Below are 26,045 nucleotides of genomic sequence, written 5' to 3'. Positions count from 1 at the left end.
CTCGCCCTCATAACCAAGGCCAGAAGTGAAATAGAGAGAGTGCACATACATGGCCATTGAGGGCTATCTCAATATCTCATGCAGTCACCCCTTCATACATCCTGAGTATACTTAAAATTTGCAGATATCCCCCAAAAACAGAAAATAAAATACAAACTTCCTGTTTGTTTTTCTTTATTAAACAAAACTAGCACACAACAGCCACATTACTGTAAGTCTATACAGATGTGCAAGTCTGTTTCTGGCTGATGCCGACCTGCACATGTGACCTAGTGGTCAGGAACCCATTCTATGGGCTAAACGTAATAGGGTGAGAGTTTAGAAAATATGACAGTTTAACAGTAAAAGCTCACACTTTTTAAACTCGGCCAATGTAACAGAGTCGGAGAACATGCTAACTTGCATTGTTTTTAGACTCAGTAACTCTCATTTTGAGGATAAAACTCGACCAATGTGAGAGTCTACTGCTAAACTCTCCCATTTCCTAAACTCTCTCCCTATTGCATTTGGCCCTATGAATCATATTGGGCTGATTTTTTTATGTTTTATTGTGTCTTGCTGAAACTGATGATCAAGCTCATATTTTTTTATTAAAGAGAACCTCCCAAATGGATTATATATACTGTAGTAACTATAGTTTTACATTCAATTATTTTCTTATAAGGACTTTGGTGTTTTGCATTTATTGTAGACTAGCTAAAGTACCCGGCATTGCCTGCGTTTAAATCTTCAAGTTAAGTTTTATTATGTGATGTCGCCCATATCCATCCAGTAGAAGGCCTGGAACAGGCTCCCTGGGTCAAAGTTCTTCGCACTCCGCTGTGAGGTCCGACCGGGACCCCAACCACTCAATTATGCATCCCAGACCAATTGTCACCCATCTGTGAAGTTTCTATCCAAATCCATCCAATGGAAGCCTCAGAACAGACGGGAGGTCCTACTGGGATCTCAACCCCCCTAAAACCTGTCCAGGATCTAACTTGACCATCTTGTGTTGGTTTCATCCCAATCAGTGCAGGGGTGTCCGAATGCATAACTGGACATACAGACAAACAAACAAACAAACATATCAATGAATGTTATATATATTTTTCCCTCTGTTACCTTATCGCTTTGTCGCTATGTAGTCTATTAGCTTACTTTTTTTAATACTAAATAGCTATGTAAGATTTGGCATCTTTACCTTGAGAGCTGTGTAAGATATTCGCCAACAAAGAAACAAATAAACAAACAAACTTCTTTTATGTATATAGTAGATGTGCTATCATTAAGGTGAATGCGAGCAGTAAATAATTTTACATATGCTTCTAGTCTCCGAGCATCCTTGCTCTGAACCAATCTACTCCATAGCAACTAATTATCTCGTTCACCCTTTTTATTCATGGACACAGGCATTCCCAACAAAGGAAGGTGATCATACACCTATATACTATATTTATAGTTACAGCTCTACCCAGAACCGGATTTACACTTCATGGGGCCCTAGGCAAGTAACTGGTCTGGGACCCCCTCACCCGTCCTTACAAGGAAAAAAAAATTCTACATAAACTAAAAATATTCTGCATGGAATAAAGTATTTTTTAAGGGTTTTTAACCTGCTGAAAGAACAAGTACTGTGACAATATAAGTACCATCATAATACCTGTGCTGTTTATATGGGAAAGCTTCACTGGCGAAAACTGTCTAACTTTACTGCCCACTGGGACCCACCGTGCCCTAGGCGACCGCTTGTGTTGCCTAGTTGTAAATCCGCCACTGGCTCTACCGATGAAATCAACCTGCAACTGGATTTTCAGTTTAACCAGGTTAGATCCCCATATACTGAGCAGAGGACTGTCACACAGCATTTGTCACTATCAAACAGTGAAATCCATCCTATAGACTGGAGAGTAGCATTTAGTGTGAAGGTATAGGAAAGCCTTCATTTGTAATAAATAAAATACATTTCAGATTGTATTGCTACATATCTGTTTATGTATATGCTTTGGCCTATGTCATGCTACTGCAATAGTTCATTTCATTTGCTTACTTTATGTTCTGTATCTGTTCTGCTCGTAATGAATGCACCTTACTCTTTACTGTTTTAATAATGCGTAGTATCAAAAAACAATGTAAGAATATATTCCAGGTAACAACATTAATTGTGTACTAAACATTGTATAAATTCCCATCAGGACTGTGGGAAACAAGTTAGCCACAAAGATGAGTAATGACTGCTAAGATCTATGTTGATGAAATCTATACTGTTAAAGCTCAGTAAGATACTATTCCATCCTTACAAACTTAATCCCAGACACTGAAGTACCTGTTATGGTTGTATCTAATGGATAATAGCTTTGCACACAAAGAAAAGGCAAGTGACCTTTACATTGATTACCATTATTTACAGTATTTATCTGAAGAGATTACTAGCAGGCAGATTAAGTGCAAATATTTTTTGTTGGTGGGTGCATTTCAACAGCAGCTTTCTTAGACCCAAATACAGACACAGCATATGTATATATATATGTACATACAAACACATACACAATAATATTGAATCATCAGAGGGTGGCATGATGGAGTGAGCTAACATATTACACCATTGGTAGATTATATCAGGACAGAGAGGGCAGATTCCGAGGGTCCAGAGCATTAGGGGCTGCAGGTCCCATCTGATCCCATGTATACACTACATGGACTAAAGTATTTGGCCACACCTGTTAATTATTGAGTTGAGGTGTTTCAATCAGACCCGTTGCTACAGGTGTATAAAATCAAGCACCTAGCCATGCAGTCTCCATTTGCAAACATTTGTGATACAAAATGGATTGTTCTGAAGAGCTCAGTTACTTCAAGCATGGTACTGTGATAGGATGCCACCTTTGAAATAAGATGGTCCGTGAAATTACATCCCTGCTGATTACTCCACGGTCAACTGTGAGTGATATTATTAGAAAGAGGAAGCGTTTAGGAACAACAGCAACTTAGCCACGAAGTTGAAGACCACGTAAAGTCACAGTGTGGTCAACGATTTGTAAGGCACATGGTGCGTAAAAAAAATTGCCAACGGTTTGCTGATTTCATAGCTGAAGAGTTCCAAACTTCCACTGACATTAATGTAAGCACTGTTCAGCGGGAGCTTAATGGAATGGGTTTCCACGGCCGAGCAGCTGCATGCAAGCCTCACATCACCAAGTCCAATGCCAAGAGTCAGATGGAGTGGTGTAAAGCACACAGACACTGTACTGTAGAGCAGTGGAAATGTGTTCTGCGGAGTGACAAATCATGCTTCTCTGTTTGACAGACCTGGGCGAGTCTTGGTTTGGCGTTTGCTGGGAGAAATGTTACCTGTCTGACTGCATTATGCCAACTTTGAAGTTTGGTGGAGGAGGGATAATGGTATGGGACTGTTTTTCATGGTTTGGGCTAGGCCCCTTATCTCCAGTGATAATGCTTCAACATACCAAGACATTTTGGACAATGCTATGCTTCCAACTTTGTGGCAACAGCTTAGGGAAGGCCCTTTTCTATTCCAACATGACTGTGCCCTAGTACACAAGAAAGGACTATAAAGACATGGTTTGGTGGGGAAGAACTTGACTGGCCCGCACAGAGCCCTGACCTACCGAACCAGGCCTTCTCGTCCAACATCAGTGCCTGACCTCATAAATGCTGCACAGAATGAATGGACACAAATTCCCACATAAACACTCCAAAATCTTGTGGAAAGCCTTCCAAGAAGAGTGGAAGTTGTTATAGCTTCAAAAGGGGGACTAACTCCATATTAAAGTATATGTATTTTGAATACAATGTCATTACAGTTCCTGTTGGTGTAATGGTCAGGCATCCGAATAGTTTTGTCCATATAGTATATGTTGTAATGGTGTCCAAATGTGGTACCCTGGATGTTGGTGCGGTCACAGATAAGTTAGGTGTAGATGGATCTTTCTTCTTTGTCAACAACTTTATGAGCTTTAGCCACCTTAGGCTGTAGCAGAGAGGCTAGTCCCACACAGAGAAGATGGAGAGGATGCCACCGGGATACGCAGAGACCACCGGAGACCCCCAGCCAGGTAAGTGAAGATTTTTTTTTTTCTTTTCGCGCCGCAGGGTTTTCAGAGCTGAAAACTCTGCAACCACTTTTTTTTTATTGGATACTGCGGGTATCGGGAGCGCGCATACCTGCGGTATTTCAAAATTGGGCACAAGGTTTTTTACCTCGCTAAACCTCAAGCCCAATTGAATATGCCCCTAAGAGTATGTGTCTGGGAAAGGCAATGTATATTACTGTACTTACTCTGGGTTTTCAAGTATCTCCATTACCTGCACCCCAAAAATTAATAAAATGAAAAAAAAAATTCTTATCTGGTGTCAAAAAAATAATCTGCAGTCTTGTAATAAAACTGTAGTGGCAAAAGTCTAGGCTGCACTGAACACTGGCTCAGTGAGTTATTAATGTAGGTTGCTGCTCAAAAATGGAGAGGGATGCTCCACTTTTCTCTCTCAAGATGTATTGTACAAAAAATAAAAAAATTTGATTTGATTTGTAAAAAGAGTCTAAGGGGTAAATTGGTTGCTATGGGCAACATCTCCACTTCTAAAAACTCTCACTGTAGTAAATATACCACTAAGGGTGTGATAAGTGCTATGTGTGTGAGTCTCATATTTCTAACACTGTAATCCCGGGAAGGGGAAACCCTCCTTCCATTTCTGAACTCTCTGCAAAAGTGAGGATGAAAAGTAGTAAAAGTAATGATGATGATGGTTTAGACATTGAAATTGAAGATGCTACTTTGGAAGTGCGACATCATGAGGGGGATATTTGTGTATCTGCCTCTAATGAGGATGTTGATGATGAATGTGTTGGACAAGCACAAGCTTATAAAATTCAGGAGGATGAAGTTGTTTGTGTCAAAGTGTGTCAGCCACCAATGGCAGCAGTTCTTGCCAGTGATAAGAAGGATAAGGATAAGAAAGACCAAAAAATCCACCTCTTCAGTGTGAAATAATTTTTACCCAAATCCTGATAACATTTGTCAAGGCATCTGTAGCATTTTTGCTGCCAAAGTAAGTAGAAGTCAGGATATTACTATCAAGGCACCTACTCCCTGTTACGTCATTTTCAGCAAGTTCATGGAAATTCTTTATCAAAGTAAAAAAAAACAATGTAAAATAATAACAAGCAGTCCAACATCAGCTACCAGCAGCACGGAGAGATCCCAGCACATGCAATCATCACCTCCAACACATTCATAATCAACATCCTCATTAATGACCGGAGGTAGTCAAGCACCAAATTTGCAATGATAATCTAACCATCACAGAAGGGGACCAAGAAGACTAGTAGTTTCAAACACCAATTCACTGTGAAACAATCATTTGAAAGAGGAACGAAGTATGACAACCGCCATCCAGTTGCACAGTGGATCACTGTAGCCATGACTGGCTTTGTAAGCATTAAATTTGCAACCAATATACGCCATTAATGCATCTGGTTTTAGTTGATTAGTTGAGGTCATGTGTCCCTGCTATCAAATTCCATCTCATTTCTATTTTACTAGAACAGCAATTACTGTACTTGCCTGTACCGGGACATTAAAATAAAGTTACTTTACCTATTTACTTAACTATAGATATGTGGACATGTGGTACTTGTCAAACTAAATATTACATGACTGTGACAACCCACTGCCTTTAGCAGAAGCAGTACTGTATATAACAATCAATGACAGCTCATTTATAGACAGGCTGATGTCTGTATCACTGGCATACCAGTTTCTATCTCAGGGATGGGATAACAAAATGGCTTACCCCACTTTGCCTCTCTTCAGGATTTGTCATTTCCGATAATGCAATTAACATTGTGCAAGCATTACAACTGGGTCAATTTCCACACTTACCAGGATTTGTAATTTTTGATAATGCAAGTAACATTGTACGAGCATTACAACTGGGTCAATGTCAACAGATACAATGTTTTGCGCACACAATAAACTTGGTGGGTAAAAATTCCCTAAAAATAACAGGTGTGTGCAGGAGATGCTGATTGTGGCCTGTAACTTTTCTGTCCATTTTCGACATTCAGCTCAAAGAACTGTATCATTTGCAATGCCACCAACTGAAACAAGAGGCAGTAACCAGGTGGAATTCCACCCTTTATATGCTTAAGTGACTGTAAGAAACAACAATAAGCCATCCAAACATACACATCAAACTATGACATAGAGAGAAGGAGGACACGTTACCACGTTATTGCAGCACACTGGATAATACTCTTGGTTTTATGCAAGCTACTGAAACCATTTGAAATTGTAACAAATTAAGTGAGATCAGGTCATGCCCTTGATTAAACTAATAGAAAAGCATCTAGAGAAGCTGAATGAGGAAATTAAATAAAGCAATTCCGCTAAATATGTTGGACATGTAGATCAAGTTCTTTATTCGCATCACCAGGACTCAAGGGTTTGCAACATCTTGAATTGGATCTCTATATTTTGGCAACCATCTTGATACTAGGTTTAAGTCCTATGTAATGTAATGTTTTCTTTCTAACTGACACAGATCTTAAGAGATGCAAAGAGCTCCTTGTGAGTAACTTGTTATGACGATGTCTCCTGCTTCAATTTCTCCTGCAAATGCTGCTGCCAGGAAAAACTGACATTTTCCAAGAGACCCACTGGTGATGCTGATGATGCTGATGAGTCAATTCAGTGCACCAGAGTAAAACATTATGACATTTGGTCAGACTTAAAGACTTGCCCACATATATTGACACCTCTACCGTGACTCATTTTGATACACTAAGCATCAATAAAATGGTGGAGGATTACTTTAATAATAATAATGTACAAATTAGCATCTCACACAGTCCCTTTGAATACTGGGAGGAAGAAAGACAGTTTGGTGCCCTTTGTACAAACTAGCTATGGTGTACTTAAGCTGCCTACGCTCCAGTGTGTACTCAGAAGTGTGTTTAGCACAGCTCGGAAGGTTATGAGCGAATAGCTTAGGAGGCTACTTCCAAAATAAATGTGAAAAAACTGATGGTCATCAAAATGAACTACAAGAAAACTACAAATTCTATGAGGAAGACAATTGCCGCCAATTAAAACAAACAGACTGTAATGGTGGATTCCAGTGAGGATGAGCTAATATTGTGTGATGATATTAACAAAAGTAAGGGGGGGTGATGATGACAATGATCAAAAAAGTTCTGGCTGCCTGCTTGCTTGCTTCTTCATGGTTTCTGTGCCCTGCTCCTCTTCCCTCCAATGTCAGCCCACTCCTCCCCCCCTTCAGGAGAGGGGCTACACTGACATCTTAAAGACAGGGCGTGAGCTCACACATTGCTGTGACAAGCATTCCTATAAACATTGGTGGCCAAGATGCCATGCTAGGTGAAGAGGTAGGTGGGTTGGTATGGGGAGTTTGCATGCAGCAGGCAGTGAGAGCCGTGTGAGAATGAGGTATGACCCCCTCCATTCAATTGTCTATTCACATTTAATGCTTGTGATCAGGGACAGGGAAGGAGCATGGTTAGACTGCATATCTTCCCTAACAGCAACCAGCAACCTAAAGGCCTCTCCTCGGCTCTAGTGCGCAAGTCCAGCTTAAAAGACAGACATTTAGGCTGGTTATATTACAGGTTGAGTCTCCCATATCCAAATATTCCGAAATACAGAATATTTTTAGCATGACTGACATATTGAAACTAGGGGTGTGCACCGGCCACTTTTCGTGTTTTGTGTTTTGGTTTTGGATCTGGATCTTTCTTCGTGTTTTGGATCTGGATTGGTTTTGCCAAAACCACCCTTCCGTGTTTTGGGTTCTGGGTTTTGTGTTTTGGATCTGTATTTTTTTTTTAAAAAGCATAAAAACAGCTAAAATCACAGAATTTGTAGGTTTTTCTGCTCCTATGCTATTATTAACCTCAATAACCTTAATTTCCACTCATTTCCAGTCTATTCTGAACACCTCACACCTCACAATAGTGTTTTTATGTCCAAAACGTTGCACCGAGGTAGCTGGATGACTATGCTAAGCGACACGAGTGGGCGGCACAAACACGTGACCCATCTAGGCGTGAAACTGCAGTGGCAGACAGGATGGCAGTTTGAAAAACTAGGCCCCAAACTGTACATAATGCAAAGAAAAAAAAGAGGTGCAAGATGGAATTGTCCTTGGGCCCTCCCACCCACCCTTATGTTGTATAAACAGGACATGCACACTTTAACAAACCAATCATTTCAGCGCCAGGGTCTGCCACACAACTGTGGCTGAAATGATTGGTTCGTTTGGGCCCCCACAAAACAAGCTGGCAATTAATGTGTCCCTGCACAAACTGGCTCTATGGAGGCAAGATGTCATCCTCATCCTCCTCATCCACCGATTCCTCACCCTCTTCAGTGTGTACATCCTCATCCTCACAAAGTATTAACTCGTCCCCACTTGAATCCACCACCACAGGTCCCTCTGTACCTTCTGGAGGCTGGTCTCCCTGGAAGAGCTGATAATTCATTTTGATGAACATCATCTTCTCCACATTCTGTGGAAGCAACCTCCTACGCCTTTCGCTGACAAGGTTCCCGGCTGCACTAAACACTCTTTCGGAGTACACACTGGAGGGGGGGCAACTCAGGTAAAATAGAGCCAGTTTGTACAGGGGCCTCCAAATTGCCTCTTTTTCCTGCCAGTACAGGTATGGACTGTCTACCATGCCTACTTGGATGCTGTCACCGATGTAATCCTCCACCATTCTGTCAATGGTGACAGTATCATATGCAGTGACAGTAGACATGTCAGAAATTGTTGCCAGGTCCTTCAGTCCGGACCAGATGTCCAAACTTGGTCCTGCCTGCCCTGCATCACCGCCAGCGGGTTGCTTAGGATACCTAAGTTTTTTCCTGGCAGCCCCAGTTGCAGGAGAAAATGAAGAAGGAGCCGTTGACGTGTCACGTTCCGCTTCAGCTGACAGTGTGTTCACCAGCAGGTCTTTGCACCTCTGCAGGCTTGTGTCGGCCGGAAAGAGAGACACCACATAGGCTTTAAACCTAGGATCGAGCACGGTGGCCAAAACGTAGTGGTCTGATTTCAACAGATTGACCACCCTGGAATCCTGGCAAAGCGAATGAAGGGCTTCATCCACAAGTCCCACATGCCGAGCGGAATCGCTCCGTCTTAGCTCCTCCTTCACTTTCTCCAGCTGCTTCTGCAAAAGCCTGATGAGGGGAATGACCTGACTCAAGCTGGCAGTGTCTGAACTGACTTCACGTGTGGCAAGTTCGAAGGGCTGGAGAACCTTGCACAACACGGAAATCATTCTCCACTGCACTTGAGTCAGGTGCATACCCCCTCCTTTGCCTATGTCATAGGTGGATGTATAGGCTTGTATGGCCTTTTGCTGCTCCTCCATCCTCTGAAGCATATAGAGGGTTGAGTTCCACCGCGTCACAACCTCTTGCTTCAGGTGATGGCGGGGCAGGTTCAAGAGTGTTTGCTGGCGCTCCAGTCTTCGGCACGCAGTCGCTGAATGGCGAAAGTGGCCAGAAATTTTTCGGGCCACCCAAAGCGTCTCCTGCACGCCCCTGTCGCTTTTCAGAAAATTCTGCACCACCAAGTTTATTGTGTGAGCAAAACATGGGACGTGCTGGAATTTGCCCAGATGTAATGCCCGCACAATATTGGTGGCGTTGTCAGATATCACAAATCCCCAGGAGAGTCTAAGTGGGGTAAGCCACTGGGCGATGATTTCCCTCAGTTTCTCTAAGAGGTTGTCGGCGGTGTGCCTCTTACTGAAACCGGTGATACACAGCGTAGCCTGCCTTGTAACGAGCTGGCATTTCTGAGATGCTGCTACTGGTGACGCTGCTGCTGTTGCTGCGTAAGGTGATACATCTACCCAGTGGGCTGTCACAGTCATATAGTCCTTAGTCTGCCCTGTTCCACTTGTCCACATGTCCGTGGTTAAGTGGACATTGTGTACAACGGCATTTTTCAGGACACTGAGGACACTTTTTCTGACGTTTCTGTACAGTCTCGGTATCGCCTGCCTAGTGAAGTGGAATCTAGACGGGATTTGGAACCGGGGACACACTACCTCCATCAATTGTCTAAATCCCACTGCACTAATGGCGGATACCGGACGCACGTCTAACACCAACATAGCAGTCAAGGCCTCAGTTATACGTTTTGCTTCAGGATGACTGCTGTCGTACTTCATCCTCCTCGCTAAGGACTGTTGGAGGGTCAATTGTTTAGTAAAAGTAGTGGTGTTCCTACTTCCTCTCTGGGATGATGAACGACTCCCAGCAGCAGCAACAGCAGCAGCGGCAGCAGTAGGCGTAGCAATGCAGGATCCTCCGGAGGAATCCCGGATAGGAGAGTCAGTCATGCCAGTGACATGGCCTGCAGGACTACTTCCGATCCTAACTAAGGAGGAAATTGACGAGGAGGGAGTTGACGGTGTGGTTTGCAGGCGCTTGGATACAACAGGACAACGGGATTTAGGTGTCCCTGGACTGCTTACGGTCTTAGCCAAAGTTTCTGAACTTGACAGTAACTTTTTATGAACGCGCTGCAGGTGCCGTATAAGGGAGGATGTTCCTAGGTGGTTGACGTCCCTACCCCTACTTATTTCACCTTTACATATGGTACATATGGCAAGACAGTTGTTGTCCGGATTTGGATAGAAATATTGCCAGACCAAAGAGGTGGAATGTTTGGTCTTCTGCCCAGGCATGACCGTGATGGGCTTTTTCATCCCACGGACAACAACTGTCTCCCCCGGAGCCTGATTTAAACAAACCACATCACCATCAGAATCCTCCTCGCCAACTTCCTCCTCAGCGCCAGCTACACCAGTATCCTCATCCTGTTGTACTTCAACAGTGACATCTTCAATTTGCATATCAGCAAGTGGACTGTGGGTGCTCCTTTCAGCACTTGCAGGGGGCGTGCAAATGGTGGAAAGAGCCACCTCTTCCCGTCCAGTGCTGGGAAGGTCAGGCATCGCAACCACCACCACACTTGGACTCTCCTTGGGGATTTGTGATATCTTCTTAGAAAGCACAGTTCTTCGCTGTGCTTTTGCCAGCTTAACTCTTTTGATTTTTTTAGTGGGAGGAGGGCTTCCATCGTCATGTGAAGCTGAACCACTAGTCATGAACATACTAGGGATCGACCTTAGCCGTTCCTTGCCACTCCGTGTCGTAAATGGCATATTGGCAAGTTTACGTTTCTCTTCAGCTGATTTAAATGTCTTTTTCAAGGTCATTTTCCTGAACTTTGCCATTTGGGATTGTATGTGCCCTCTACTATGACATTGGGCATCGGCCTTGGCAGACGACGTTGATGGCATGTTATCGTCTATGTCATGACTAGTGGCAGCAGCTTCAGCACTAGGAGGAAGTGGTTCTTGATCTTTCTCTATTTTATTTTTATCGGAGAAAGTTTGGTCCTCCATTTATGTTATATCGATTTGATATATACGTGCGGCTAAACACAGAAAATAATTTTTTTTGGGGTTTGGACTGGAGTGTACTTTGTGGGTTACAGCACCCTTTAACGGTCAAGCCAGCCGGCCCTTTACTTATGACACAGGCGCACGCTTGGCACTACTTTGTTGATGCACGTGCGGCTACTGCGCACACAATTCACAAACACAGAAAATAATTTTTTTTTTGGTTTGGACTGGAGTGTACTTTCGGGGGTTACAGCACCCTTAACGGTCAAGCCAGCCGGCCCTTTACTTATGACACAGGCGCACGCTTGGCACTACTTTGTTGATGCACGTGCGGCTACTGCGCACACAATTCACAAACACAGAAAATAATTTTTTTTTGGTTTGGACTGGAGTGTACTTTCGGGGGTTACAGCACCCTTTAACGGTCAAGCCAGCCGGCCCTTTACTTATGACACAGGCGCACGCTTGGCACTACTTTGTTGATGCACGTGCGGCTACTGCGCACACAATTCACAAACACAGAAAATAATTTTTTTTTTGGTTTGGACTGGAGTGTACTTTGGGGGTTACAGCACCCTTTAACGGTCAAGCCAGCCGGCCCTTTACTTATGACACAGGCGCACGCTTGGCACTACTTTGTTGATGCACGTGCGGCTACTGCGCACACAATTCACAAACACAGAAAATAATTTTTTTTTTGGTTTGGACTGGAGTGTACTTTCGGGGGTTACAGCACCCTTAACGGTCAAGCCAGCCGGCCCTTTACTTATGACACAGGCGCACGCTTGGCACTACTTTGTTGATGCACGTGCGGCTACTGCGCACACAATTCACAAACACAGAAAATAATTTTTCTTTGGTTTGGACTGGAGTGTACTTTCGGGGGTTACAGCACCCTTTAACGGTCAAGCCAGCCGGCCCTTTACTTATGACACAGGCGCACGCTTGGCACTACTTTGTTGATGCACGTGCGGCTACTGCGCACACAATTCACAAACACAGAAAATAATTTTTATTTTGGTTTGGACTGGAGTGTACTTTGGGGGTTACAGCACCCTTTAACGGTCAAGCCAGCCGGCCCTTTACTTATGACACAGGCGCACGCTTGGCACTACTTTGTTGATGCACGTGCGGCTACTGCGCACACAATTCACAAACACAGAAAATAATTTTTTTTTTGGTTTGGACTGGAGTGTACTTTCGGGGGTTACAGCACCCTTAACGGTCAAGCCAGCCGGCCCTTTACTTATGACACAGGCGCACGCTTGGCACTACTTTGTTGATGCACGTGCGGCTACTGCGCACACAATTCACAAACACAGAAAATAATTTTTTTTTTGGTTTGGACTGGAGTGTACTTTCGGGGGTTACAGCACCCTTAACGGTCAAGCCAGCCGGCCCTTTACTTATGACACAGGTGCACGCTTGGCACTACTTTGTTGATGCACGTGCGGCTACTGCGCACACAATTCACAAACACAGAAAATAATTTTTTTTTTGGTTTGGACTGGAGTGTACTTTCGGGGGTTACAGCACCCTTAACGGTCAAGCCAGTCGGCCCTTTACTTATGACACAGGCGCACGCTTGGCACTACTTTGTTGATGCACGTGCGGCTACTGCGCACACAATTCACAAACACAGAAAATAATTTTTTTTTTGGTTTGGACTGGAGTGTACTTTCGGGGGTTACAGCACCCTTAACGGTCAAGCCAGCCGGCCCTTTACTTATGACACAGGCGCACGCTTGGCACTACTTTGTTGATGCACGTGCGGCTACTGCGCACACAATTCACAAACACAGAAAATAATTTTTTTTTGGTTTGGACTGGAGTGTACTTTCGGGGGTTACAGCACCCTTTAACGGTCAAGCCAGCCGGCCCTTTACTTATGACACAGGCGCACGCTTGGCACTACTTTGTTGATGCACGTGCGGCTACTGCGCACACAATTCACAAACACAGAAAATATATTATTTTTTTAGCACTTGGGGGGAGCACCCCTGATGGACAGAGCACCCCCTGGACAACACTACAGCACTGCTTTAGGACTGGGACACTGCACAGGACTTTGGAGTGGACACAGCCCCTATGGAGAACTGACTGCACAACACAGTCCAGCCAGCCCCTATGGACTTTGAAGTAGTGGACACAGCCCCTATTAACAACAGCAGCACAGCACAACACAGCCAGCCCCTATGGACTTTGAAGTAGTGGACAACAGCAGCACTACACTACACTACACTACACTACACTACACAGCCCTAACTCCCACCCTCCCTCTTCACTGTCCACAGCCGAGTGAGAAAATGGCGCCGACGCGGGTACCTTATATAGGATCCAAAACCCGCGAGACTCGGAAGGCGGGATGATGACGTTTTGCCTCGATTTCAGATCCGAGTCAGGCGGGAAAAGTCGAGCCTGACTCGGATCGGACTCGGATCGGGGGGGCTCGGGGGGGTTCGGATTTCAGAAATCCGAACCCGCTCACCCCTAATTGAAACCTTTGCTTTTTGAAAGTTCAATGTACACAAACTTTGTTTAAGGCACAAAATTATTAAAACTATTGTATAAAATTACCTGCAGACTGTGTGTATAAGGTGTATATAACACACAAATGCATTCTGTAATTAGATTTGGGGCCCATTCCCAAGATATTTCATTATTTTATGCAAATATTCCGATATTCAAAATACCCCTGGTCCCAAGCATTTTGGATATGGGAGACTCAACCAGTATAGATAATAAAATGACAATTACAATGTAAAATACAAATAAATTCATATGCAAATACAAAGTAAAAGTACAAATAATGGGGGTGATTCAGCAGAGGACAAAATTGCAAAGCCACACACAAGCAGCTTTGCAATTCCGTCCTTGCTAAAATACAAATGCAGCAGGAGGTGTCTGACACCTGCTGCTGCAACTGCAATCTCAGTGCAGCGACCAAGTTCGCAGCCTGGGATCACCATTGCGACAATTGGTCATGATGCTAGATGACGCCGGCCAGCTGAGTAAGCCTCAGCTTACACAGGCTGGGCGGATGGTGAGACCAGGAATCTGCATGCATGGACGCAGATCCTGGCCTTGCAACTCTTGGTAAACCGGGGGGACACATCCCCATTTCCCATCCCCGCCACAGCACTGCCCCGTAAACGCCTCTGCCTGCCTGCGCTATTGTGATAAGTGGGAATCTGCGTTAAGCAGTGCAGTTACTTGCACTGCTGAATCAGACCCTGTGTTAAATTACATACAAACTTCCTTCCCCTTTAAAAAAATTAAATTGCTGTCTGCATTCATGCTGCAGGCTGAACGCAAATGCCAATGAACTAATGCAACTACTGTAGATTGCAGCAGCCACACTAATAATTAGGGGTGTGCACCGGCCACTTTTCGTGTTTTGTGTTTTGGTTTTGGATCTGGATCTTTCTTCGTGTTTTGGATCTGGACTGGTTTTGCCAAAACCACCCTTCCGTGTTATGGGTTCTGGGTTTTGTGTTTTGGATCTTTATTTTTTTTTAAAAAGCATAAAAACAGCTAAAATCACAGAATTTGTGTGTTTTTCTGCTCCTATGCTATTATTAACCTCAATAACCTTAATTTCCACTCATTTCCAGTCTATTCTGAACACCTCACACCTCACAATAGTGTTTTTATGTCCAAAAGGTTGAACCGAGGTAGCTGGATGACTATGCTAAGAGATACGAGTGGCCGGCACAAACACGTGGTCCATCTAGGAGTGACACTGCAGTGGCAGACAGGATGGCAGTTTGAAAAAGTAGGCCCCAAACAGTACATAATTTAAAGAAAAAAAAGAGGTGCAAGATGGAATTGTCCTTGAGCCCTCCCACCCACCTTTATGTTGTATAAACAGGACATGCACACTTTAACAAACCAAACATTTCAGCGCCAGGGTCTGCCACACGACTGTGGCTGAAATGATTGGTTCGTTTGGGCCCCCACAAAACAAGCTGGCAATTAATCTGTCCCTGCACAAACTGGCTCTACGGAGGCAAGATGTCGTCCTCATCCTCCTCATCCACCGATTCCTCACCCTCTTCAGTGTTGTGTACATCCTCATCCTCACAGAGTATTAATTCTTCCCCGCTGGAATCCACAACCACAGGTCCCTCTGTACGTTCTGGAGGCTGGTCTCCCTGGAAGAGTTGATAATTCATTTTATGAACATCATCTTCTCCACATTCTGTGGAAGCAACCTCCTACGCCTTTCGCTGACAAGGTTCCCGGCTGCACTAAACACACTTTCGGAGTACACACTGGAGGGGGGGCAACTCAGGTAAAATAGAGCCAGTTTGTACAGGGACCTCCAAATTGCCTCTTTTTCCTGCCAGTACAGGTACGGACTGTCTGACATGCCTACTTGGATGCTGTCACCGATGTAATCCTTTAACAGACAGGCGCATGCTTGTCGCTGCTGCTTTGAGGATGCAGGTGCGGCTACAGCCCACACAATTCACAAAGACAGAAAAAAAATAAGAATTTTTTATTTTATGTGGAGCGCACTTTGAGGGTTACACCATCCTTTAACAGACAGACGCACGCTTGTCGCTGCTGCTTTGAGGATGCAGGTGCGGCTACTGTGCATACATTTCACACACAAACACAGAAAAAAAGAAGATTATTTTATTTTGTTGGAGCGCACTTTGGGGGTAACACCACCCTTTAACAGACAGACGCACGCTTGTCGCTGCTGCTTTGAGGATGCTGGTGCGGCTACAGCCCACACAATTCACAAAGACAGAAAAAAAAGGAAGATTTTTTTATTTTTTGTGGAGCGCACTTTGAGGGTTACACCACCCTTTAACAGACAGACGCACGCTTGTCGCTGCTGCTTTGAGGATGCAGGTGCGGCAACTGCGCATACATTTCACACACAAACACAGAAAAAAAGATTATTTTATTTTCTTGGAGCGCACTTTGGGGGTAACACCACCCTTTAACAGACAGACGCACGCTTGTCGCTGCTGTTTTGAGGACAGTATCATATGCAGTGCCAGTAGACTTGTCAGAAATTGTTGGCACGTCCTTCAGTCGGGACCAGATGTCCAAACCGGCCCTTGACTTATGACACAGGCGCACGCTTGGCGCTGCTACTGTGTTGATGCACGTGCGGCTACATCGCACACAAGTCACAAACACAGAAAAAAAAATGTTTTTTATTTTTTGGAGCACTTTGGGGGTTACACCACCCTTTAACAGACTTATGGGACACAGGCGCACGCTTGGCGCTGCTCCTTTGTTGATGCACGTGCAACTACAGTGCACACAATTCACAAAGACAGAAAAAAAATAATTTTTTATTGTTTGTGGAGTGCACTTTGAGGGTTACACCACCCTTTAACAGACAGACGCACGCTTGTCGCTGCTGCTTTGAGGATGCAGGTGTGGCTACAGCACACACAATTCACAAAGACAGAAAAAAAAAGAAGAATTTTTTTATTGTTTGTGGACCGCACTTTGAGGGTTACACCACCCTTTAACAGACAGACGCACGCTTGTCGCTGCTGCTTTAAGGATGCAGGTGCAGCTACAGCCCACACATTTCACAAAGACAGAAAAAAAAAGAAATTTTTTTTTATTGTTTGTGGAGCACACTTTGAGGGTTACACCACCCTTTAACAGACAGACGCACACTTGTCGCTGCTGCTTTGAGGATGCAGGTGGAATCTAGACAGGATTTGGAACTGGGGACACACTACCTCCATCAATTGTCTAAATCCCACTGCACTAATGGCGGATACCGGACGCACGTCTAACACCAACATAGCAGTCAAGGCCTCAGTAATACATTTTGCTTCAGGATGACTGCTGTCATACTTCATCCTCCTCGCTAGGGACTGTTGGAGGGTCAATTGTTTAGTAAAAGTAGTTGTGTTCCTACTTCCTCTCTGGGATGATGAACAACTCCCAGCAGCAGCAACAGCACTAGGAGGAAGTGGTTCTTGATCTTTCCCTATTTTATTTTTATCGGAGAAACTTTGGTCCTCCATTTATGTTATATTGATATATACGTGCGGCTAAGGCACACACAAATGCAGAAAATATTTTTTTATTTTTGCTGGAGAGTAGTGCACTTTGTGGGTTACACCACCCTTTAAGAAATTAGCCAGCCGGCCCTTTACTTATGGGACACAGGCGCACGCTTGGCGCTGCTCCTTTGTTGATGCACGTGCAGCCACAGTGCACACAATTCACAAACACAGAAAATAAATTTTTATTTTGTTTGGAGTGCCCTTTGGGGGTTACAGCACCCTTTAGCGGTCAATCCAGCCGGCCCTTTATTTATGGGACACAGGCGCACGCTTGGCACTACTTTGTTGATGCACGTGCGGCTACTGCGCACACAATTCACAAACACAAAAAAATATATTTTTTATTTTGTTTGGAGTGCCCTTTGGGGGTTACAGCACCCTTTAATGGACAAGTCAGCGGGCCTTTTACTTATGGGACACAGGCGCACGCTTGGCGCTGCTCCTTCGTTGATGCACGTGCAGCCACAGTGCACACAATTCACAAACACAGAAAATATTTTTTTATTTTGTTTAGAGTGTACTTTGGGGGTTACAGCACCCTTTAACGGACAAGCCAGCCGGCCCTTTACTTATGACACAGGCACATGCTTGGCACTATTTTGTTGATGCATGTGCGGCTACTGCGCACACAATTCACAAACACAAAATATATATTTTTTTATTTTGTTTGGAGTGCCCTTTGGGGGTTACAGCACCCTTTAACGGACAAGCCAGCTGGCCTTTTACTTATGGGACACAGGCGCACGCTTGGCGCTGCTCCTTTGTTGATGCACATGCAGCCACAGTGCACACAATTCACAAACACAGAAAAAATATTTTTTTTTAGCTCTTGGGGGAGCACCCCTGATGGACAGAGCACCCCCTGGACAACACTACAGCACCCCTTTAGGATGGGACACTGCACAGGACTTTGGAGTGGACACAGGCCCTATGGACAACTGACTGCACAACACAGTCCAGCCAGCCCCTATGGACTTTGAAGTAGTGGACACAGCCCCTATGGACAACAGCAGCACAGCGCAGCACAGCACAGCGCAGCACAGCACAGCACAGCACAACACTGCACTGCACTACACTACACTACACTACACTACAACACTACACTACACTACACAGCCCAGCCCAGCCAGCCCTAACTCCCACCCTCCCTCTTCACTGTCCACAGCTGAGTGAGAAAATGGCGTCGACGTGGGTACCTTATATAGGATCCAAAACCCGCGAGACCCGGAAGGCGGGATGATGATGTTTTGCCTCGATTTCAGATCCGAGTCAGGCGGGAAAAGTCGAGCCTGACTCGGATCGGCCTCGGATCGGGGGGGTTCGGATTTCAGAAATCCGAACCCGCTCACCCCTACTAATAATTAGAGATGTGCGGAGACCCTCGTGTTTTGGTTTTGCCAAAACCACCCTGAAATGTTTTGGTTTTGCCTAAACCACCCTCAAGTGTTTGGTTTTGGATCTGGATTTCTTTAAAAGTTTATAAAAACAGATAAAATCTTGTAATTTGGGTCAGCTTTTGTTCCTTTTGTTATTCACAGCTCACAATATTGTTTTAAGTTTTTACCCATATTGGCCAAAGGCTGCAATGAGCTGACTGGCTAAACTAAGTGACAGAGCAGTACCACAAACACATGGCAGTTTAAAAAAGAATGTATCACATCGAGTAATCATAATTGCACTGCAGTGGCAGACAGAATGGCGGTTTAATATAAGCTATATGATGCTATGGAATGTTTTCATTAATCAAGAACTAGATCAGAGGCCTAGTGACAGCACAAGTAAATGGAGGTTGTAGTATTAGTGGAAGCCAGGTAAAGGATTGCTTGATTGATTCTTTGATTACAGAATATAAGTAAAGAAAAAACAAATCAGAAACATTTAAAACAATATAAAAAAAACACACATCCAAATCCCAATGAGATTGATTCCAGAGGATTTAAGGCAGAGTAAAAACCTAGTCAAATAATTATTAATTATATGATTTGATGATTCTAGTCTGCGTCTTCTGAGAAGCTGCAGGAAATGTGGCCTGCATGCCTGGATGAGATGCTGGTGATGCATGGAATTGCAAGATACAAATGAACACGAATGCCCCAGTAAATTACCGTAAAATATAAAGTACACTGCATGTCAAACACACACCATCTTGGCAATGCCCATAACGAAAAGTGGTGCACAATGGAATTATACATGGCCTCTCCCACCCACCCTTATGTTGTAACTCCCCCACAGTGCCACTATCCTCACCTTCCCTGTAACTTCACCTCAGTGTTTCTGCACTCACCCTCCCTGTAACTCCCTATCAGTGCCCCTACCTTCACCCTCCTTGTAACTTCACCTTAAGCGCTCTGCCTTCACCCTATTTGTAACTCCAGCAAAGTTTCTCTGCCCTCAAGAGTGACAAATTGGGGATGTCACAAGGACGCGCTCCTTTCTGGTAATGGGTTGGAACTGGAACCACCCATTACCAAATGTCTAGTTTCGCCTATGCTGAGGAGAGGGAGAGCACAGCCAGCTCCCCGCACCCTGCTGCTCCTGCTGGACTGACCGATGAGTAGACTGTCAACCCTGCACAGTGGCACTACTGATACTGTGCAGGGAAACGTTACAGCCTCCATCCTTCACCGCTGCTATACTGCCCCCACACAGAGGGGAGGGGGATGGCTCCTGCTGCTCTCGGGCAGAGGAAGCAGGGAGTTGGCTGGGGAAGGGGGGAGCAGAGAGATGGCTGGGGGAGTGGGGAACAGGGAGATGGCTGCTTCTGCCCCTGCACAACGGGGAGGATAGCTTCTGCTCTAGGACAGGAAGGGGGGTTGCAGGGAGATGGCTGGGGGAGGAGGGAGATGACTGCTGGTGCTAAAACTGTGTATTCACACATAGTGAATACATAAATATATACATTGTAATAATCAATTTGGCCACAAAAAAAAACCTGTAAAAGGGGAGGTGTTGGGATCAGAAAGGGGAGGTGCCAATACAGGAAAGAAGAGGAGTCATAATTAATCATTAAATTGCCCCCCCCCCCTAAAAGAACAGTCTAGATCCGCCCGTGGCTTCTTGTGCTTTCCGCCCATGTACTCTGCACACTACCAGATCCCCAAAAGCCGTGACCACAGGGACTGCTAGTACACTGCCTACCACTGCAGTTTAAAGAAGCGCTAGCGCGGGCACTTACCTTACAACCGAACCATTTCTGGGCAGACTGTCAGCCACTGCAGGGCTTACAGCCTTTTCTTTATTAACAACATGCAGGTCTGATTCTTCCCGAGGATTTGTGTTTTTTATCATACTTTTCTATATTTTTTTGTTTATATTTTTTTATTCTTAAGATGTTTAAATATTTTTGTATTTTTTATGATTGGACCCATTATTCCACCCTTCCCTTCCCATCACCCCTCCCTTTTGTATCAGTCTGTCTGTCTTATCCAAATATACTTTTCGACTCATATGAGCTCAATAAAAATAATTAACTTTTAAATACACTCACCATTGTTATTTTTCTATCATTATACACCTATTACCTAGCCATAATACTCTCAGGAAGTGAGCGCAGGATAACTTGCAATATACCCTTTTTCTGTTTGTAGGGTGAGTGGTGACCTCTCTAGCTGTAGCAGCTCCACAGCTCCAACTTAGACTCCTGGGCCAGGGGCGTATCTATAATGGGTGCAGGGTGTGCAGGGAACATGGGCCCCTGGGTCCCACGTTGGCGCGGGGGTCCAGCGCTGTACAAATGACTGGAAAATGGCCACCACGCCCATTTTCCCATCGTTTGCTCATGCGCAGTACAGGGAAAATGGCCGCTGCGGCCATTTTTCCGGTGACCAGCGCATCCTCTATAGACTCTGGGCACACTTTAGTGCCCAGAGTCTATAACTCCGGCGCTGGACAAGGGCCCCCTCCTCTCTACAAACACCCCTGTCCTGGGCTCTAGATAAGCGCATTACGAATTCCTTTTCTGATAGATTGTAAGCTCCACTCTGGCAGGGACTGCTGTGAATGGGCAAATATTCTCTGTAAGGCGCTGCAGAATGATATAAATGGTAGTAATAATAATTATAACAATATTAATATTGGCAGGTAAGCCTGCTAATAGGTTAAAAAACTATAAGCCACAAAAGTGCATTTATGGTTTTTTAGTAACCTCATCCTGATTTACTGTATTTAGATGTTTGCAGACACCACAACTAAAAGTGCTTTTCTCTACGTTATTTGCTTTCATACATGTGTCTGCTCAATGTAAATGTTAAATAGCGCTTGTGTATTTCCCCCATGGTGACATTACCTTCATTGTTGCTCATGCTCACAAGGGTTTCTGTAGCAGGACAGTGAGATTATAATCATATGAAGTACTGATAATAAAAGGCAGATGCTGATTGGATGAAGGCCTCTCCTCAAATCTGCAGTTGGCTTTCATTTTGAACAAATGCCTTGGATGTCTCCTGCTATAGAGAACACCTACAGTAGCAGTGCAATGATGAAGTATATCACCAGATGCCCAAGGCAGTATAATGATGAATACTGTGACTGATGGGAGTACTAGGGATGTAATCACTTTAAAATAAATAAATAAATAAATTATGGTCATAAATGTGTTTTAGTTAGGTATTTATTTATTTATTAAAAACACATTTGATTCAGTATATCCAGTCTATACTTGTTAACCACTGTTTATAGAGAATGGATTGTGTTAATTTTAGCGCATAAACAAGATATCTGGCAAATCTATTATTATCTCAAGTGATCTATTTTTTTAGCTTCCTTTTATGTCATGGGACATCCTGTTTGAAGTTCTGTCAAGGGCATTCACTGTGACTGAAAATAACGAAATACCAGTCACCATTATAGTACTTCACACAATTTAGGGCCTGATTCAGCAGCGGACGCAAATGTAATCGCAACTGTAATTGCTTACGGATCTCAGTTGCTAAAATATGCTAATGTTTGCCAAAACACAGCCGACATAAAGACACTCACTGCTGCCTTCTCACATCCGTCCAATGTCGCACTCCTGAGTAAACATTGGTACCATTGACGCACAGTCACGCAGCATGTACAGCAAGTCTGACCAGCCGCAAACATAGCAGCTCTCCTCACACGCAGAGAGCTCTCATGCTGCAAATGCAACAGCAATGGCTAATCTATGCACGCCCATGAAACGCTGTTGAAATAGTCAGACACACTTGCGTTTACTTTACCACCCCCTGTTACCACCCCCAAGCGCTGACCGCATGACAATCACTTTGTGTACGTAATCACAATGCAAACAAAATGCATGCGCAGTGCAACTTATGGGCATGTGCAATGGCAAATAATCGCTCAAACTGCGTAAACATCGGCGTTGCGCCAGCTAAGGAATCAGGCCCTTGAGTCAAAATGAACATAACCTAAAGGACGATGCTTTAAGTGGGCCAAGAATCATGTCTGGACATTTGGCCTGATTCAGAGGTGCACGTTAAGTCGATACTACACGCAAGCAGTTTATGTTTTTTTCAGGGCCTCATTCAGCAAGGAACGCAGATGCTGATACGCACACAATCGGTCGATGTTTGTGCTCTGCGCATGCATCACAGTGCATATACGCGAACTAGCAATTGCGATGGGAACTGTGATTGCAGAGGCTACGCAGAGCACAATGATTGACAGGAAGTGACGTTTGCTGATGGTGACGAGGATGGTCGGGCGAACACAGGCGTGCCAGTGCGCTTCAACTCCATTGCAGGGGCATGCATAAATTATCCACTGCGTGGCTATAAGCAGCCATAGCACTGATAGCATGCGTGGCTGTTAGCAATTTCTGAGTAAGGTCAGGGCTTGTGTAAGTGTGCATACGGGTCCGATGTTACCGATGGTTTCGCTATGTTCCCCTAGAATACGGATGTGAGTAAGGGGAAGTGGGCGTCCTTATGTTAGGATATGATCGCAATGTGAATGCAAACATTTAAATAGCACCGCTGATATTAGTAACTAAGGTGCGTGCGTATAAGCAGAATAGAGTTCCATAGTGAATCAGGCTGCGCATGCGTCCAAGTAGCACTGCCCATGCATCCCGATGGCTTCTACCAAAAGCCACAGAACGAATATGGATGCAGAGAGGGACAATATTAGAGTGCATTAGAGTGCATTTCCTGGGTGGTAACGCAGACGCGGCATATCAAGGCCAGCAGCCACGTGCATCTCTGAATCAGGCCCCATGTCAGAAACCGTCATCCCTGATTGGACAGAGTAAGGGTTACAGTAAAATATTTTCTAAAACTATTATGTATAAATGGTAAATTTACTACGGATGAGCGGGTTCTGTTCTCAGAGAACCGAACCCACCCGAATTCTGGGGATCCGGGGCGATCCGAGCCAAGCTCGGATCTCCCTGAGTGGGCTTAACGCTGATTGGCTCTCAGCCAATCAGCGTTAAGCCCATTTAATAGGCACACAGGAAGCAAAAGAAGATGGCACACACCATCCCCCGCTGCTTGACACCGCCGGCACCCCCGCTGCCGACATCACAGCTGCCGACACTGCTGGCACCCCTGCACTGCTGCCCCACGTACTGAGGGCCTGATTCAGACCCGCTCGCGAGCGCTGACCGCTCGCAAGCGGGTCGATGTTGCCCAAGTGCGCATGCGCACGCCGGAGGTGGCTCCGTCGTGCGCATGCGTGAGACCCGAATAACGATGGCCAAGCTGTCACTATGGGTTTCGCACCAAAGGGGGCGTGCTGTCGATGGTGATTGACAGCACGCCCCCTTTGGAGGGCGTGCCAGGGGCGTGACTGCCCAGACAGAGGCGTTCCCATGGGAACGCCTACCGTTTGGGGCTGGCCCCACTGACATCACTAGTGATGTCAGTGGGAGTGCTTTTGGCTCTGATAGAGCCAAAAGCACTCCAGGGCTTGCGGCAGCGAGACCCTACCGCAAGGGTTTAGTCGCAAGCCCGATGGTCGTGATAGTCTTGACCATCACGACCATCATTGTGGCCGCTCGCTATAGCTGTGGGTGGTCACCCACAGCTATGCGACCGGCCAGGAGGCCGCTCAAAAAAGTAAGAGGGCCGGCCCTGATTCAGAGCGAGCGCTCTGTCAGAGCGTCCGGCTCTGAATCAGGGCCTGAGGACACTGTCAGCGACCCCCACACTGCCGGCACTCCCACACTGAGGACACCACCAGCACCCCTGCACTGCCGACACTGTCAGCACACATGCACTGAGGACAACGCTGGCACCCCCGCTCTGCTGACACCGCCGGCACCCTGCATTGAGAACATCCCTGCACTGCCGACACAGTCAGCAAACCTGCACTGAGGACACCACTGGCACCCCCGCTCTGCTGACATCACCGGCCCCCTGCATTGAGAACACCCCTGCACTGCCAACATAGTCAGCAAACCTGCACTGAGAACACCGCTGGCACCCCCGCACTGCCGACATCGTCGGTGCCCTTCACCGAGGACACTGCCAGCACCACAGCACTGCCATTCCATGTACTGAGGACACTGCCAACAACCCCTGCACTGCCGACACCACTAAGAAAACCTGCACTGAAGACACCACTGGCACTGCCGACATCGCCGTACCCTTCACTGAGGACACTGCCAGCACCGCAGAACTGCCATTCCATGTACTGAGGATACCGTCAGCAACCCCCACACTACCGACACAGCCAGAAAACCTGCACTAAAGACACCGCTGGCACTGCTGACATCGCCGGTACCCTTCCCTGAGGACACTGCCAGCACCACAGCACTGCCAATCCATGTACTGAGGACACCGTCAGCAACCCCTGCACTGCCGACACAGCCACCAAACCTGCACTGAAGACACCACTGGCACCCCCGCTCTGCTGACACCACCGGTACTCTGAACTGAGGACACTGCCAGCACCGCAGCACTGTCGTTCCATGTACTGAGGACACCGTCACTAACCCCGCTCTACCTACACTGCTGTCACAGTAAGTGCACTATTGGTGAATTCAACCAACACTGTATAACACACTGTGGGCCTGATTCTGAGGGGCTCGCAAAAAATGAGCATACGCTCTGAATCAGGGCGGGCGCTTGTCTTTTAAGTTGCGGCCTCCTGGCCGCTCGCATAGCTGTGGGTGACCACCCACAACTTATGCGAGCGGCCAGGTGATGCTCACGATGGTCAAGACCATCGCGGCCATCATTTTTGCGACGAGACCCTTGCGGTAGGGTCTTATGGCCGCAAGCCCCAGTGGACTTCCTGCTCTAATAGAGCAGGAAGTCCGCCTACTGACATCACGAGTGATTTCAGTAGGGCCGCCCACAAACGGCAGGCGTTCCTGCAGGAACGCCTTCGTTTGCCCAGCCACCCCACCTCCCCGTCTACAAAAAGGGACGAGCTGTCGATCAACATCGACAGCCGCCCCGTTTGTTGTGAGCACCGGAGCGAGTGCTTTTTGCGCTCGCTCCAGGGCTCGCGCACGCGCAGTGTGCAGCCGCGCGTGCGCACTGGCCTACCATCGACCTGCTTGCGAGCGCTATGCACTTGCGAGCGGGTCTGAATCAGGCCCTGTATCCGTGTTGGAAAATGGACGC

Source organism: Taudactylus pleione, unplaced genomic scaffold (genome assembly GCF_031769625.1).
Source record: "Taudactylus pleione unplaced genomic scaffold, aTauple2 ptg000114l, whole genome shotgun sequence".
In the NCBI taxonomy this organism is placed as follows: Eukaryota; Metazoa; Chordata; class Amphibia; order Anura; family Myobatrachidae; genus Taudactylus; species Taudactylus pleione.
Note: the sequence above shows the minus strand (reverse complement) of the source record.